This window comes from Eutrema salsugineum, unplaced genomic scaffold, assembly GCF_000478725.1.
Source record: "Eutrema salsugineum unplaced genomic scaffold, Eutsalg1_0 scaffold_8, whole genome shotgun sequence".
NCBI classification, from domain to species: domain Eukaryota; kingdom Viridiplantae; phylum Streptophyta; class Magnoliopsida; order Brassicales; family Brassicaceae; genus Eutrema; species Eutrema salsugineum.
Genome location: NW_006256414.1, coordinates 12051825 through 12070422, shown reverse-complemented (window position 1 = coordinate 12070422; position 18598 = coordinate 12051825). Strand labels below are relative to the sequence as shown.

General features: G+C 43.2%; 1 non-coding gene across 1 annotated transcript; it reads left to right on the top strand.

Annotated features, from left to right (window-relative positions):
- The first annotated feature begins 16903 nt into the window (after positions 1-16903).
- LOC112082295 lies at positions 16904-17010 on the top strand. Its single transcript, XR_002896953.1, has one exon. It is a non-coding gene; the product is annotated as a small nucleolar RNA R71 (small nucleolar RNA).
- Positions 17011-18598: the final 1588 nt, after the last annotated feature.

Below are 18598 nucleotides of genomic sequence, written 5' to 3'. Positions count from 1 at the left end.
AGACACCCAGGAAGTGGTCTCGAGGTGTGAAGCTTGTCAAAGGCACGGAAACATATCCAAAAGGAATGAAATGCCCCAAAACCCAATCTTTGAAGTAGAAGTCTTCGACTGTTGGGGCATTGACTTCATGGGTCCCTTTGTGAGCTCATATGGGAATCAATATATCCTTGTAGCGGTGGATTATGTGAGTAAATGGGTTGAAGCGGTTGCATCTCCGACCAACGATTCAAAAGTGGTGGTAAAACTCTTCAAGAGTATCATCTTCCCACGGTTTGGAGTACCAAGAGTAGTCATCAGTGATGGGGGAAGCCATTCATCAACAAGACTCTTGAGAGTCTTTTGAAGAAGCACGGAGTAAAGCACAAGGTGGCCACCCCTTATCATCCGCAAACCAGCGGCCAAGTGGAGGTTTCCAACCGTCAGATAAAGGCCATTTTGGAGAGGACCGTGAACTCATCCAGGAAGGATTGGAGCAAGAAACTTGACGATGCTCTGTGGGCTTACAGAACCGCCTACAAAACCCCCATTGGAACCTCACCATTTAACTTGCTCTATGGGAAGAGCTGTCATTTACCGGTTGAGTTGGAATACAAAGCCTTGTGGGCAGTGAAACTTTTGAACTTTGACATCAAGACCGCACAAGAGAAAAGAGTTCTACAGCTTCATGAGCTTGAGGAGATCCGGTTAGATGCTTTTGAGAGCTCTAAGATCTACAAAGAAAGAACCAAGGCGCTCCATGACAAGAAGATACAAAAGAGAGAGTTCAAAGAAGGGGACCAAGTTCTGTTGTTTAACTCAAGACTTCAGCTGTTCCCTGGGAAGCTGAGGTCTAGGTGGTCCGGTCCGTTCACGATTCTTGAAGTAAGACCCTATGGAGCCGTGGTTTTGAAAGGAAAAGATGGACAAGGTTTTGTGGTAAACGGCCAGAGGGTAAAGCATTACTTGGCATCAGAAACAAGGGAGGGAGCTACCTCAGTTCCTCTACTTGAACCGGAATCAGCCTGAAAAGGTATGAAAATTCAAACTTAGCGACGTTAAACAAAGTGCTCTTGGGAGACACCCCAAGCTTATCCATGTACATATTTCGTTCTTCATCTTCTTTTTCTTTTTATTTGAAGCTTTTTGAAGGGTTTGTTAAGTGTTTCAGGAGTTAGACAGTGAACCTTGAAGGTGAAAGTGAGAGAAAGATTGAAAAAGACATGGCCTGATGAATTAAGTCAAAGAGCATACATAGCCTCGGTATCGACCCTTGGTATATTCATACCATGGTCATCTTTTACCGAGTGAAAGCTTGAGAACCTCAGCTAGATTCCTCGACTTAATTTCATCATGGTCGTGTCTGAGAAGTGCTATGGTAAAATAACTAAGTGTGGGGGAGGCTCACGGTGTAAACACCTCGGTATAAGTATACCGAGGGGTGATGTTCACTTAAAACGGTTAAAAAAAAACCTTGATCCGAGGCCGCGACCAGTTTACACCAAGGCCAGCCTGTTTAAACCCCCAAGCTTCACGTGTTCTTTGCTAAAAATAAGTGACCTTGGCATGATGCCCTCGTGGTGGAGCATGCCGAGGCACTCGGTTTCAAGAAATGATCAAAATCAAGAATACATGAAACACTTAGAACGAAGAAGAGGCTTTGCGAGGTCCAAAGAAAAGACGTAAAACCAAGGGGGATGTACTCGTTGGCACGGGCTCAGACTACTCGGCTTGGTACCCTCGGGGTGGAACAAGTCGAACCAGCTCAGAGTAACACGAAAAAAAATTTGGCTTGGTCCGTACAGCCCACGTCATCCCAATACCGCGTCCATTTGAAGGGTTGCGCGGCATTTTGAATTTAAACACCCGGTCAAGGTAGTTTTGGCGCGGTCAACGGCTGGAGCTGGAGCAGAAGGGGGGACCAGTCCCACAACAGTCCAAATGCCAGCTGGAAAGCGCGCTCCAGCCCATACCAACCTCCATACTTGGCCAAAACGCAGAGTTTTCCCTCTTGACTCTTTTCTTTGCATTTCACGAACACAACTCACTCATTTCTCGTTCATTTTGCGTGATTCCAAGCGTTCTAGACTCGTTAGGGTGTTGTCTACTCTGCATAAGCATCTCATTCAGCCTAAATCTTGCATTCCCAAAGGTATTTGCATCTTAAAGAACTCATCTTTTTCCTTCATTCTTTGCGAGCTTAAATGTTTGTAAAATGTGGAATAGATTCTTTTAGAGTATATCGGCCTTTGGGAACAATTTTGTAAATTCCACCAGGGTAGACAACACACGAACAACCGGTCTTTGCATTTAATATCACTTGCTCTTGAGTTTTTAAAATTCTTGAGAAAATACGCTTGGAATCGGTCTTAATGATGATTTGTGTGTTTGAGCTGAAATGTCTAGATAACTTGTCTCTAATCGGTTGTTCTGGCTTGTTTTTACTTTCCTTGATGTTTGAAAAAGCTATGAATACCAGTTCTGTTAGAGAAAAAGTTTTGTACTTGCCAATCTTGAGATACATGTGCTTAACGATATATTTGGTTCTGACGGTTTCTTTGAGAATCCCCCTTGCAGATGACCGGAGACCGAACCGTTCCTGCCCACGAGACAAACAAAAGTGCGGGCCAGAAGAGAGTTTTGAAGGGTAAAGCCATTGCCGTGCCACGTAGTGGAGAGACCAGCAAGAAACCCTCGATGCAACCCGATGACGAGCCAACCCCCAAACGAGCAAGAAATACTGAGCTCACTCTGGCACCAGCTCTCAAATCAAAAAGGAACGGGAAGAAGGCAGCTGTGGGATCGGATGACGACGAGCCCGGAGCCTTAGTCCCTTATGTGGACAACGGTGACAAAAAGTCCAAGAAAGAACCAAAGGCCGAGCCCGAGGAAGAACACTTCCCAACTACTGAGGAATACTTGGACCACTTTAACTCAATAAGAGTGGCTCAAGGTCGATTCCCTGACTTGGAGTTGCTGAGGAAACTCGAGATACTTGATGACGTGACAAAGTTCTTCGAGATGAGCGATGTTGCCTATGAAGGGATTACACAGCAGTTTCTTGCAACCCTGGAGGTCATCATCTACCCCAAGAGAGATCCAAAGCGTTTACATGGCAAAGGATTCAGCCACATTGAGTTTGAAATGGATAGCGTGCACTACAAGGTCAGTTTCAAGGAGCTTGATGAAATCTTTGGGTTTGAAAGGAATGGAAGCTCGCTTGACAAGTTTGTGTACCCTCGTGATGAGTTGGCCGCCTTGTGGGAAACGATATCTTTTGGACCTTACCTCGGAGGCAAGAGCAAGACAAGCTGCATAAGGAACCCTGCGATCAGATACGCAAACCGCGTCCTAGCATCAACATTCTTCTCGACCTTTAACCCTGGTGTTATTCACATGGCCGAGCTTGAAATGTTGGGACTCGGACTGAAGCCGTTCATCACTCAAATGAAGAACAAGAAAGAGTTCCAAGGGCCGCTGCATGTACCATCATTGGGTGCATTCTTTGCCATTCAAATGCTCACTTATCGGCACAATGTATGGTGCGACCGCAAGAAACGAGGAGCAAGAAGACTTCAGAACGGTTGGATAGTCACCAAGATCCTGAGGGCTCAAGGGTTTATATTCCCTGATTCACCAAAGAAGCCGAATCTCATTGATGAGTTATACCTAAGTAAAAGTAGTTTCTTCGGAGGCAAGTCAGGGGACAAATGGGTTTACAACTTCACCCTACTGCATAGAGACGGCACGCAGGTTCTACTGCCTAACCAAAGCCTCACCATGCTCGACAAGCAGTGTAACGTCTCATTCTACGTTCTCAAAGACCAGTTGTATAACCCAGCTTTCGACCCACCAACACGCAAATGCACCAAGGCAGCACCTAGCAAACCCGAGAACACTAATGGCCCGGAAGATTGTGATAACGAGGAGCAGAGACACTATGAGAGAAGGATAGGAGCAGGCCGCTATCACTTTGATCCGCAAGTGTGGGGTGAGCCTGAATATCACACCAAGAAGCTGTATTCGCGAGTGAACACCCTCCAAAAGTGGTGTAAATGGCAAGACAAAACCATCCACGCATTGGTGGATTGTGTGAGGCATTTGAAGAAGAAAGTAAAGCAGCTCACGAGGCCATCCTCACCGGATAAGAACTCAGCGACCTCAACCGCACCAATTACAGAAGAAGGAGTTGGAGAAAGCTCAAACGCGAGGAACCCAGAGTTTCCACCAGGCAAAGAAGACTGGATCGATCCAGCCACGGCTTTCCTGCCTGAGCCCTCAGAAAAGCAGCCCACCACGTCAGCCCACTCCCTCCTGCTCAACATCGAATCCCTCGCACTACTTGGGATCCGACCTCTCCGACTAAGGTATCGACTTCAAACCTTGTACATATGCATCTTGTATATATCATCTTGCATTCGTTCAGTTTGTCTTTTCACTTCTCTCACACGCTTTTATAACACAAGGGACTGTGTTATCTAAGTGTGGGGGAGGAGCTTTGTGTTTGCTAATCTTGTTTTCTTTGTTCTTGTTTGACTTTTGCACTCTTGAGTCTCATTTAGGTTAGCACATATGATAAAACCGAAAAACACAAAAAATACATCATTCTAGTTTCATCTCGCATTTTAAGATCGAGTCTAGTTGCATCATGTTGGATTGCATCAATGCAAGGAGCAATGATAGATTTTTTCCTAGAGAGTAAATCACTTGAGAACTTGGACTAAATATGCTTGTGAAACTCATTCTGTGCTTGTAAAGCTTGAAACGATTTGAATCCGAGAAGCAAGTTTGAATTACACTCAACTCTAGCTAAGTGATAACCCTGAACTTGAATTGTAAATATCTTTTGATGCATTGCTTGAATAGGCTTGTGGATACCGACATACATACTTGAGCTAGAATCGTTGTTTTTACCACCCTCCTTCCTTAGCTCAAGTAGCTGAATCCACATCATGGATCAGTTCCCTCACCTTGAACCCATCTTTCTTTCGAGCCAATGTTTGTGTGTGAATTGTAAGGCCACCTTGGACTGAACTTGGCAGAAAGTGTTAGGTTTAGAGCGACAAGGGCTTGGCTCATTGAGTGATATGTTCCAACATCAAGGAACCAAGAGAATTGGTGAGAAATAAGTGTGGGGGAAAAGACTTGTTGGTGAGTGGAAAAAGTGAGCTGAGTGAAAAAGTGAGAGTGGAAATAGCTAGGGGAATGAATGAAAATGAATTAAGTCTTGGATGTGAAAAGATAAGCTCTGAAATGAAAAGAAGCCAAAGGCTCAAGTGTTCTGAAATGAAAATGAAAGAGGCTATACGCTATGAAAGAAAAGAGCTGTGTGAATAAGTGAAAACCAAGGCTTGAAAATTAAAGAAAAAGGCGAGTCCCCTAGTGAAAAGAAAACGATTGTGAAGAGTGAGGATTCTGAGAGGGTGAGCAAGTGAGCAAGTGAGAAACGCTTTGAGTGGAGTGTGGGGTGTGATGGGTCTTGTCCTTGTATGCATCGGTTGCTTTTTACCTTTAGCATTCTGCCAAAGTTTGGTCGTTCATAGAGAGATCCTTGTTGCATTGCACCCGCTTGAATATCGATGAGATCATTTTTGTCTCATGACCTTACCCTAGCCAAGCCAGCCTATTTGAACATTGCATCATTTGATTCACCGGTTACAAACTTAATGAATGTGAAAGAGTTGAATGTGATAATGACTTGTGGAGATTCCATGCTTTAGTAGGAAAATATCTAAGTATAGCTTTGCATTGTATATTTGAGCATGAATCCGAGTTCTCTTTGTGGTCACTTCTCTCTAAAAAGGAAATATGAGCTCCATCTGCATTACAACCTCTCTCTCTCATTTGTTCTTTTTGCTTGAGGACAAGCAAAGGACAAGTGTGGGGGAGTTGATATGTCTATATTTTACATCATTTGGATTCCATTATAGAGTCCTCATCATGTGTTTTCTCATGTAAATTGAGTCTTTAGGGGTCAAAATAGGACTTAGGGCTTGCATTAGGTCCCAAAGAGTTTTGCATGTTTTGAAGTCTTTATCAGGAGCTTTGGAGACCAATTGGAGCCTAAGAAGAGGAACAGAAAAGAAAATGGTGAAGAAAAGGGTCAAAAATGGTGAAAACCGCTTGGAGGAATTTCTCGGCCAAATCTCGTACCGGCTGGTCGGAAACCTCGGCCAAAATGTTTACCGGATGCTCATTACCGGCCAAAAACCTTACCGATCGGCCATAATCGAGTATCGAGTGCAAAAATACCACGGGACAAGTTTTTGACCGAGGCAAGGATTTTTACGACCAAAAAGCTTACCGCGGTACACAGCCCTCGGCCATTTTCTTTACCGCGGGAAGGTTTTTACGACCAAAAGGTTGTCCTTGCCCGCGCAATTCAGAGATCAGCAATCCGGGGAACCTTCCGATCCGAATCAGTTGGCGAGGTCTTCACCAACGTTGGAGATAATCAAGCAAAGATTCCAGAACAGTTGGAATCATTCAATTCGGACCAGTGGAGAGAAAGATATGGCTTCCGGAGCATACACCAGCATTGCGCGTACCCGAGAACTGAACGGCGAACTTCAAAGATCATGGCGGACGGAGCCCCTCCTGTACGAACCAGCTTACCCGGTCTTCATCAAAGTTCGAGATCCATGTAAGTTCTTCTCAGAGCATTTGGAATCGCTCAACTCGGAGCAAAGGTTTGGAAGATAGGGTCTCCGGAGTTCACATCAGTCCAAAAGTCTATTTTCCGGTAATTTCAATGCGGCGCAAAGATGTGAAATCCAGGAAGCCTTCCACTCCCCAAGCTCCGATGGTTTCTTCACCAAAGTTCAAGCTTATTGAGTCATCTTGACTGTGGAACTGGTCCCAGAGCAATTGGAGTCGTGTGCTGAAAGTTACTGCTTCTGGAAGGTGACATGGTCGATACAAGCCTAAATGAGTTGCGATACGCGCTAAGTGTTTTCACAAGCCTCGGTATCTTTACCTTGGCATCACTCAAGTCGAGGCTCATATCTTGGAAGTATTCTGGACTAGACCTCGTGCCAAAGCCTTGGCATGATTAGATCGAGGCATGCATACGTAAGAACTGAAGCTGGAAACGACTAAGTGTTGAAAGTACACCTCGGTGTAATGACCTCGGCGTGCATGCCCGACTGTGTTCTCCCAAGTACCTCGACATCATAACCCCTTGACATTTTATCCCGAAGTCCCTTGTCACGAACCCATTATCAAGAACAGAATGGCTCTAGAACACACACGTGAGGATGGATCAAAGACTAGGGTTCATGCATGTTCTTGACGTGTTCTTCACGAGATCTTCATCTGGATCCTGACTCACGTGCACACCTCAGCATGAAGACCTCGGCTTCACTTTCCGACACACCGTGGCACTCACCCATCAACCACAAGGAAGCGGTTCAGTACCCGGTTTGTTCCGGGCTGACCCGCGACACTTTCCCTTTGCTATAAATACATTTTAGGACCAAAAACCTAATGATCTTATCTCTTATCTGTTTTTAGCTCTAAGAACTTGCCTCTTTGGTGAAACTTGATTAATCTAATCCGATATCTCGTTTTTGCATCAGAATCTTGTTCTTTCTTTATTTCTTTTATCATCCAGCATCAAACTCCTTATCATGACTAGCTACACGTCTTGCAAAGGACTTAGTGAGCTCGTTATGATCAGTGAGTAGTCGTTTAAGCGGCTTTAGATAGGTAGATTAGGGTGCTTTCAAGGTAGATTAATGGGTTTAGGTGTCTAGTCTTGCATGTTTCATTCCTTAACCGACGAGATCTCTAGGCTGGATCCAAGCACATCACTTGAGGTTCAGATCTGCGGCATATCTCGCATCAAAAGTGTTTGTAGAAATGTCTGAACCACTCGGTTAAGGGTTTAAGAGTCTTTCATCGCGAGAGTGATAGTTTGTTCTCTTAAATGACGTTTTTGAACTGATTCTTATTGCTGACTGATTCGTGCTTCTCAAAAGGGATTTTGGTATGAAAGAGGATCAGTTTAGATGCTTAATGCTTTCATGAGAAGATTAACATGCCTTGAGTTCAAAGTTAAATGAAATCGTTTGATAAAATGGTTCATTAGCCCATTAGTTTAGCTTGGAAGCACCCGAGTCAAATATCCTGTCTAAAGCTTCTGCCTTTATCATTCATTATCACCATCTGAATCACCTGTTTGTTGTTTGCATGTTGATTAGCTTAAATCTCTGCTTTTATTTAATTTTATTGCTTATTTGCCTGTTAATCATCGTCACCAAACTTTTATCTTCTTGTCTTGACTTAAGTGAACAAATGACATAGGCTAGTGTCTCGTTGACAAGCTTGGTTTGACACCCCTTTATACTACTTTGACAAGGGGATTGATAACCCTTTTAAGAGCCTGAAAACTCTTAGTTATCACAAGTCCAGACCATGGCATTCTCACCCTGTCAAAGTATGACACTTACCGTAATTTCAACTCTTAGATGTCTGATTGACATGTCTGTCTCCCGCCTTCCGTAACTCACAGCTCACAACTCTAAATGACACCAAACCAATCCCACAATAAATATGACTCATCAAGCTCAAACTTTGCCGAAGAAACCTTTGGTGCTAGGGGAGTGGAAGGTTCCCCGGACGGCTCATCTCTGCAGTGCATTGAAAGGATCGAAAAGAAACTCTTGGACCAGTATTTACTCCGGAGACGGTATCTTTCAGCACATAGCTCCAACCTAGATGATCTTAGATGTTCTGGAAATAAAACTCAAAGACCTTGAATCTTGATGAAGGTCCCGGCAACTGAATCAGACTGGAAAAGCATCGTCCCACGCAATCTTTGTGACTCACTGGATCGGATTTGAAACTGTGGCGAGAGAGGTGCGTCTTCCGGTGAGCTTAACTCTCAGCTCACGAATGGAAACCCAATGATTCTACCTGCTCTGGAACTGTGACTCAATCTTCTCCAACTTTACTGAAGAACCCAACAGCTGAATCGCACAGGAAACTTCCCCGGACAGGCATTCTTTTGCCCGTATTGGCAGAACTGGTTTTGGCCGAGAACTTGTGTGCCGCGGTAAGCATTTTGGTCGACAGGAAACCTTCCCGGTAAGCTTTTTAGCCGGTAAAATCTCTTCTCTGGTACATTCTGATGCCGATAACACCCGATAAGCTGTTTTCATCAGTTTTGAACCTCCAAACTCCTTTTTTTCACCTGGTTCACTCTCTCAACTCTAAGTAGCCTCTAGAAGTACCTAAAAGACACTCCAAAACATGCAAGACTCACTTGGACCTAATGCAAACCTCTAAGTCCTAAAAAAACACCTAAAGACCTAAAATGCATAAAATAAGACATGATTTGGGATGAAATATACAACCTGAATGATGCAAATTATGAACATATCAACTCCCCCACACTTGTCCTTTGCTTGTCCTCCAGCAAAAAGAACAAATCAGAGCAAAAGGTTGAATGCATTGGGAGTTCATATTTCCTTTGAAAGAGAGAAGTGACCACTAAGAGAATTCAAGTTCATGCTTGATATGCAATGCAAGACCATACTCTGATGTATCAACTCAAGAGTAATCTCCACAAGTTCTCCTATTCCTCAACTCTTTGACATTCATTAAGCTTTCTACCAAGTGGATCAAATGATGCAATGTTTAAACAAGCAAAGTTTGGCTAGGGAGAGGTTATGAGATTAAAATGATCTCATCAACGCCTGAGTGGGTTCAATGCAGCAAGGAGATCTCTCTATGAATGATCAAACTTTGGCAGAATGCTAAAGGCAAATGAATGCTAATGATCAATACCTCACTTTTCACACTCATTTTTCTCTCAATAGGGGACTTACTTTTCATTTTCACACACTCAAGTCTTGGAGTTCAAACTTTACACAGCTCTTTTTCTTTTGCAACCTCTAGCCTCTTTTTTCTTTCTTTTTAAAACATTTGAGCTCTTTGGCTTCTTTTCTTTTCCTTTTACTTAGAGGCTAGACTCTTTCTTTTCAAAACACTAGAGCTCACTTTCTTTAAATCAAAACTCCAAGACTGATTTCTTTTCTTTTCTATCTCCTAGTTTTCACCACTCTCCTTTTTCCACTCACCAACAAGTACTCGCCCACACTTAGTTCTCGCCAAATCTCTCAGCTCCTTGATGATAGAACTTAACACTCAATAAGACTTGCCCTTCTCGCTCTAAACCTAATAATTTCTGCTAAGTTTGATCCAAGGTGTCCTTTCAATCACACACAAATTTTGGCTTGAAGGAAGGATGGGTTCAGAGTGAGGAAACTGATCCAGATGCGGATTCAGCTATTTGAGCTAAGGAAGAGGGTGGTAAAAACAGGATTCTAGCTCAGATATGTATATCGGTATCCTCAAACTTATTCAAACAATGCATCACAGGATAATTTCATGTCAAGTTCAAGGTTTTCACTTATTAGAGTTGAGTTCAATTCAAACTTGCTTCTCAGATTCAAATCATTTCAAGCCTATATGATGCAAGATGCAACCTATATGATGCAACTAGACTCAATCCTAAAAATGGGAAATGCAACTAGAATGAACATTTTTTTTTGTGAAAATTCTTCTGATTTTTTTATTTTTTTGGTTTTTATATGCACTTAGATGCAACTACATGAATGCATGCAAGAATGTGACTCAAGAATCAAAGTAGAAAATAAGAGCAGAGAAAACAAGATTAGTAGACAAAACTCCTCCCCCACACTTAAATAACACAGTCCCTTGTGTTATCAAAGTGCAAAAGAGAAGTGAAGAGCAAGAAAGATGCAACATGAAATGATATTAACAAGATGCATATGTACAAAGGTTTGGAGAGGTTACCTTAATCACCGAGGTCGGATCCCACTTAATACGAGGGATTGGAGGTGGAGCAAGATGGAGATGGCTCCATAGGTGGACTGCTCGCAAGTGAATCCGGGAGAAACGCGGTGGCCAGATTCATCCAGTCTTCTTTTCCCGGTGGGAACTCTGAGTCACGAGCTGTTGAGCTTTCACCAACCTCTTCTCTTGTAACTGGTGCAGGTGAAGTGGCCGAGTCGTTTTCTGGTGAGGCAAGTGCTGTGAGCTTCTTAACCTTCTTCTTTAGTTGCCTCACACAGTCGACTAGCTTGTGAATCGTCTTGTCTTGCCATTCGCACCATTTCTGAAGGCCATTAACCCTTGAGTACAGCTTCCTTGTGTGATACTCAGGCTCACCCCAAACATAAGGATCAAAATGGTATCGACCTGCTCCCATTCTTCTTTCAAGGACTCTTGGCTCCTCATTCTCACAACCGTCAGCTCGAGCTTCGTTCTGAGCCCTACTTGACTCGGCCTTCTCTTCAGCCGGCTCTTTACCCTTGGATCATGTGGTCATCTTGCATTTGCGGACTGGTGGGTCAACAGCTGGATTGTAGAGATAATCCTTTAGAAAAATAAAGGAGACATTGTGTCTTTCTTTGAGAGTGGTGATGGCTGAGTGTGGTAGCACAACCTGAACCTTCTCATCTTGTAAAAGCTTGAAGGTGTACAAGAACTTCTCACCATTGCTTTCTTTTAAAAACCCAACCTTGGTGAGAGTAGCTTCATCAATAAAATCAGACTTGATCTCAGCATCATCAAAGACAAAACCCCTTGCTTTCAAAATTTTTGTCACTAACCATCCATTGTGCAACTTAGTGAGCTTTTGCCTTTTTCCCTCACTCCAAGCAATCTCTTTGTATATCAGCATGTGGCGCGCCAAGAATGTACCACCAGAAGGGATATAGTATGGGAGCCGAAACTCTCTCTTGCTCTTCAAGTGGCTGATGAGAGGATGTAGACCAATACCCAAGAGCTCCATATCGGCAAGGTGCACCACTCCATCATTGTGTTTTGTGAACAACATTTGGCAAAGCATCTTGTGAGCACAGCGAATGGCTAGGCTTCTTATCCATGAACTCTTGCATCTTCCTCCTCTGAAGCTCCCAAAAGCTATTGTGTCCCAAAGAACAGTGATCATGTGATCAGGGTAGTTGAACTTCATTGTCTCATCCTCTGCAGGTCTTGGAAAGCCAAAGATCTCATCCAGTTCCTTGAAGCTCATCTGGTATGGCTTACCATTGATTGTGAACTCTATGTTCCCAAGACCATTGCCCTCTTTGACCCTCTGATATTTGGGGCCAGATCCGCAAACTTCAAGAGATGCAAGAAAATCTTGTGTTACTCCTTCATGAGCCATATCTTTCATCTCAAAGAATCACCAAATCCCATATTGTTAAAAATCAGCTTAACCACTTCAAGTAGTCCCATCTTTGTCAGCAGCTCCATATCAGGAAACTTGGTTTGCAACACCTTCATATCCTTGAACATAGCATAATTATCCTCAAAAGTTGGTTCTTGGACTTCAGATTCTGACCCTTTCTTTACTTTCTTAGCCGGCTGCAATGCCACTTCAGGATCACTCGCAGTCTCGTCATCACCTTCAGCCACAGCTATCTCTTCTCCCTTCCTTTGAACACCTTCGACCAATGCCAACTCTTGACCTAGCCTTTGAACTAGAAGCCTTACTGCTCTTCGATTTAACCACTTTCTTTACTTGCTTCTCAGCCGGCTTCTTTGGCTTTCTTGTTCTCTTCTTTCTTTCAAAAACCTTTCTCCCAAATGGCAAGACTTGTTCCTCTGAAGTACTGGCTTTGGTTTGTTTGGCCTTCTCCATAGCAGCAGTTCTCTTGGTGCCTCCCAACCTGCATTTACTTAAGCACAAATGAGCACCAGACAAAAGAACAACAAAAACTGCAAAATTTTCACTAAGTTTCAATATTCCAAAAATCAATTTTTCTTCAAAAAATGGTTTCTCTAGCTAAACATGTGTTCACCAAATTCTCTGCAATGCCAAGAAATAATGCACAGCAGAAATTTAGCAAGAAACCCATTTGATTTGAAAAATCGACTTTGAAAGTGAGGTTTTACAATTTATCTTCAAAATTTAAGAACAAGCCATTCCACAAGCAAGAACCAAGTTTTTATGTGAAATCTACTCACTTAGAAGTAACAAAATTTGTCCCAAGGCATTTAACAAGCTATTAAAATCGATTCCACACATGGCAAGTTCAAAAATCACCATTGAAGCTAAGGAAAAAGACGAGTTTAAACAGATGAAATACCTTGGAATTTTCATGTTTCGAGCTAAATGTGATAATGCAGCAAGATAGATGACAGGAATATGAGTCCAATGCACTTTGAATTGCTCAATTTGAGTGAGAAATGAGAGAGTTATGAACTTTTGAAATGCAGAGATGGGGGTAAAAGAGCAAACTCGGGTTTTTCGGGAAGAAAGGTGTGTGTGGGTTGGAGACAGCTGGGGCCAGCTGTAAAGTACCGCGCTTTGACTGGTCAACTCTTTCATTTCAAAATTTTGGTCGTGCCCTGGGTGACCGTGTCACCGTACCGTGTCAAAAGCCGAAGACCTTGCCTTTTTTTTACTGCGGCCTGGAGCATCCCGTGTCTAACTCCCCTGGCAATCTCCAAAAAAAAAATTCACCTGACTGAATGTTTTGCCACGGTCTGGGCTGACCGTGTCATTCTCCCTGTGTCACGACCCGATCAGCAAAAATGCTAAATCTTGAACCCACCACGCCTTGGCCTAACTCGTGCCAGCTGCCCGTGCCAAAACCCGAAGGTTTGTGCTCGATCAAAGTGGAATTAACACGGCTTGTTGCTTCCCATGGCAAGGACCTGTGGCACGAAATGAGCTTGATTTCTGCTAAGTATCAGCATTGCCACGGCCTGGATTTCACCCGTGTGTCTTGCCTGAGGCACTTTCACAAGCTTGCGCGTTCCTGCCCCGGTCTGGTCTGGTCTCGTGTCTTCTTGGCGTGGCATTCTCCGAAGCATTTCTTTTAGACCAAAACAGCTTGCCACGCCCAGTTTCTAACCGTGACAAGTTCCCATGGCAACTTCCGTAGCATGTTAGACTAGGGACCAAGTGTTTGCCATGGCCAGAAATCAATCATGGCACTACCCCATGGCAAACAAAACTCTTAGCCCGTTTTGCATTTCTTGGCCTCATATTCACCTTTTCTCAAGGCCAAACTCCACCAAGTCCACCTAAGACCTGAACTAACTTCACAAAAGACATCAAAACATCCTAAAGAATAAAAAAAAAGGAAAGAAAAGATTAAAAATAAGTGTGTACAAGGATAAGCTTGGGGTGTCTCCCAAGAGCACTTGGTTTAATGTCACTAAGTTTGACTTTGAAAACCTGTTTAACAGGTTGGTGGGTCATCTAGAGGAACTGAAGAAGCTTCTTCTCTCATCTCTGAAACCAGGTAATGCTTGACCCTTTGTCCATTCACAACAAAACCCTTGCCATCCTTTCCTTCCAAAACCAATGCTCCATAGCTTCTAACCTCTAAAACCTTGAATGGTCCTAACCATCTTGACCTTAACATACCAGGAAAGAGCTTGAGCTTAGAGTTAAACAAGTGAACAAGGTCTCCCACCTTGAACTCTCTCTTAAGGATCTTCTGATCATGCAATATCTTGGTCTTTTCTTTGTAAATCCTTGAGTATTTCCTTCTTAACCACCTCTTTGAGGTTGGGGTTAAGGCGCCTCTGGTGCTCAATAGAGGACATGGATTGGTCCTCTAGGTGGATCATGTGGGTGCAAATATCAGGAGAGATCCCTCTAATGTCTGCTAGGAAATAACCTATTGCTCTCCTGAATTTTCTAAGTTCAATTAACAATGCATGTTCTTCATGAGCTAACAGGTTATCTTTGATGATGACAGGGTATGAAGAGTTAGGTCCAAGAAATGCATACCTGAGCCCTCTTGGTAGAGGCTTGAGCTCAACAGGAGGTGCCTTTGATTCATTCCAATCAGCACTGAAGCTGTCCTGCTCGGTTGTAGCTCCCTTGTTGCCAATCTGCTCACACGGCTTAGCCTGCTCCTCCACTTTAGAACCCACGGCCATGACTCTTTGAACCGCTCCTTGGCTTGTATTTGAGCCTTTGATGTTCAAGACCTCAAAACCGCCTGCTTCTAGCTCCAGAAATTTTGTCTCTGAACCAAGTTAGTTCCCTTGCATGGTCCAAAAACAGCTTGTACCCTTCACTCTCCTCTGCCAAGAACCCATGGTCTCCTTGTTCTTTGGTCAAAGCAACTTAAAAAGGATCATCAGTATTCAACTCCTCAAGCAGTTCATCAGTTAGTTGATCCATGGTCTCTACATAGAAGCATTGTCCTTCTATGGTGGGCTTTTTCATCATGTCCTTGATATCAAACTTCAGCTTTTCTTTACCAAGTTGTATCCCAATGATGCCACCTCTTACATCCATGATTGCTCCTGCTGTGGCCAAGAATGGCTTGCCCAAAATCAGTGGATCGACCGGTTCTTCATCCATCTCTAGAACAACAAAATCTGTAGGCACTTCAAAACCGCCTATCTAGACTGGCAAGTCCTCTAACATTCCAACAGGTAGCCTTACTGATCTATCAGCTAGGACAAGAGAGATTATAGCAGGTTTGAACACTCTATATTCAAGCTTTCTTGCTATAGAAAATGGCATTAAGCTGATAGATGCTCCCAATTTACAAAGGCAGCCAGCAAACATTAATGGACCTATAGCACAAGGGAAAGTGAAGCTCCCTGGATCAGACAGCTTCCTTGGGACTGAACTTCTCTGAATGAAGGCACTACACTCATGGCTAAGCACCACCATACCTTGAAGCTCTTTGTTTTTGTTCAAAATAGCATCTTTTAGAAACTTTCTAAGCTTAGGCATCATCAGAAATGCTTCAATGAGAGGCATTGTAATTGGTGTCTCATTAAGAGTTTTCTCAAAGAGTGCCCTTGCTTCATCTACAAGCTGCTTCTTGAATCTTCCTGGATATCGGAGCTTAGGTTGATAGGGAGGTGGTCGAACATAAGGCTTTTCTGGTTCTGATGGATTTTCAACCTCTTTGGCCGTCCCTTTCTTTGATCTTTCAGCTTCTTGATCATCCCTTGGGGCTGCCTCCTCACCAATTTGATCATTTTCCTCAATGATCACATTGTTGTGCTCTAAACCTGGTAGCTCTTTGCCACGTCTCAATGTAATGGCTTTAGCATACTCCTTTGGGTTTGGTTCAGGCTTACCAGGTAAGCTACCTGGCTTCTTGAAGTGGATGCCTGATTCTGTTTCACCTCCCTTATCTATTGCTGCATGGAAGCATACTGACTCTCAGCTCTTTGTTGACCCTGTAGCAACTGCTGTAGTATCCCACACATATCTGGTCTCATCTGCTGACTCTGAACTGGCGGTTGCTGGATCAAATGCTGCTGAACCATCGGCTGCTGATTGAAACCTGGAGGCGCTTTGAGCTGTTGTTGTTGAGAACTGAAGTTGCTGACCGGATCTGATGCTGTGGTTGACCATATTGTTGCTGAGGCTGACTGTGGCTTAGGCTGAAACGAACTCTGAAATTGGTTCTTAGAAGCATAGTTTTGTTGGTTTTGCTGAGAAGGGTACACCTGATCTTGAGGATTTGCTACATTGGGGTTGCGTTATGAGAGGTTCTGGTTGGCTCCAAAGTTGTTAAACCTCTGATACCTCTGTTGATTCCCAATATAGTTGATCTCTTCCTCTGTGAGGCCATCTTCATTGATGTTCTCAAAGCTTGGAGAATCATTAAACTCACCAACATAGTGCATTAATTTTTGAGAAACCAATTTCAGCTTTTATAGTTCACTTCTCAGCTCTTTAACCTCTCTAATAAGCCTTTGATCTGAGCTTGAACCCTCTGATCTGTTTGTCCTGTCATAATCCTCACCATATGTGTCAATAGACATGGCCAAATTCTCCACAAGTTCCATAGCAGATGTAATCTCTTTTGCCAAAAAATTACCATTGGAGGCTGTGTCTAATTGATTCCTTATCTGTGGTAAAGCTCCTCTATACAGTGTAGAAAGTAGAGAAGCATTAGAAAAACCATGGTGTGGACACTGATTGGTGTAGCTTCTAAACCGCTCCCAAGCTTCCGGAAAGCTTTCATTGTTATGTTACTTGAAGCTTGAAATCTGTTTTCTCAACTTAGCTGTCCTGGAAGTAGAGAAGAACTTGGATAAAAAGGCAAGCTTGCACTGCTCGCAAGTCTGTATAGAACCTCTAAGCAGGTTCTTCTCCCATTGGTGTGCCTTGTCTCCTAGACTGAATGGGAAAAGCCTAAGCTTGAAGCTATCTTCAGAGACACCATTGATTTTGGTGAGGTCACAAACTCTGTCAAACTGGTCTAGTGATAGACAAGACTTTTTAGGGTCTCAGGGCTATCAATCCCCTTGTCAATGTAGCACAAAGAGGTTTATCAATCCAGATGTGGTGTTAGACACTAAGCTATATGATCAAGTTCTTAATTCAAGCAAACAAGAGTGGGTCTTGATTAATCTAGAGACAACTATAAACATAAACAGGATTAAAGACTAATGACAATGACAAATGGTGTGAATAAGATATGATGGAGGTATGAGATTCTAGACATGATAGATGGTTAGGGTGCTTTGGTGTTAAACTAGGAATGCTAATGACAATGATGAGACATGATTCAAGTGATTAAGAACTCTAATCTATGTTAATCCTCTCATGAAGGTATTAACCCCTATACTAATCCATTTTCAAACCAAATTCCCATTTGTGAAATATGAATCAATATGCATTAATAAACAGTTCTCAATGATCATTCAAGCATTTAACAAATCATTCCCATGATGAAAAATTACTTAAACCTCTAACACAACTCTTTCAGGAATTTCATCAAACACTTTTGGTGCATGAAATTCCCAGAATCTAGATCTCAAGTGATTATCAAGAATCTAGCATAGAGAATAGTTGTTTAGAGAAATGAACTAATGAATCTAGCCCTAAACACTCCTAATCTAACACTTTAGCACCCTAACCTACACATCTAGAACCTCATTAAGGTAACTACTCACTAATCATGATCAACACACTAGATCCTTTGCAAGATGTGGTGTTAATCATGATTAGAAGTTGATTTTGATGAATAGAAATGATGAACAAGATGGAAAGAAACTGCAAATCGATTTAAACTCTCTAAAACAAAGTGTATTAAGTGGTTCTTCACAAAAGGGGGAAAAAAGACTAAAAGTAGATTAAGTCCTCCCTACAAATTAGGTCTAAAAACCTTATAAAGGAGGCTTGGGCGAACCGGGTCAACCCGGAACAAACCGGGTACTGACCCGGCCTTGATGGGCAAAGAAGGGTTTGCCACGGTCTGGTGCATCCTTGGTGTGACCGTGGCATTCCTGACCGTGTCAAAGTCTTTACTTGTGTTCTTGGTTCCTTTTGATGCCACGGTCTGATCAAGCTTCATCTGGGACTCGTGGCAAGTTAACCGTGTCAAACGCCGAAGATGTGTAAAGGTTGCCACGGTCAAGCCCCCAGACCGTGGCATTCAGACCGTGCCAAAACCCGCATGTATGTGAAGTCCTTCCCAGCCAAGTATATGCTTGCCACGGCCAAGTCTCAGGCCATGGCATTGAGATCGTGTCAAAAGTCGAAACTGTGTAGAAGTTATCTCCAGCCACTTGTTCATTTGCCACGGTCAAGTCCCAGACCGTGGCATTAAGCTCGTGCTAATCGCCGAAGGTTGCAAGATGTTGCCAC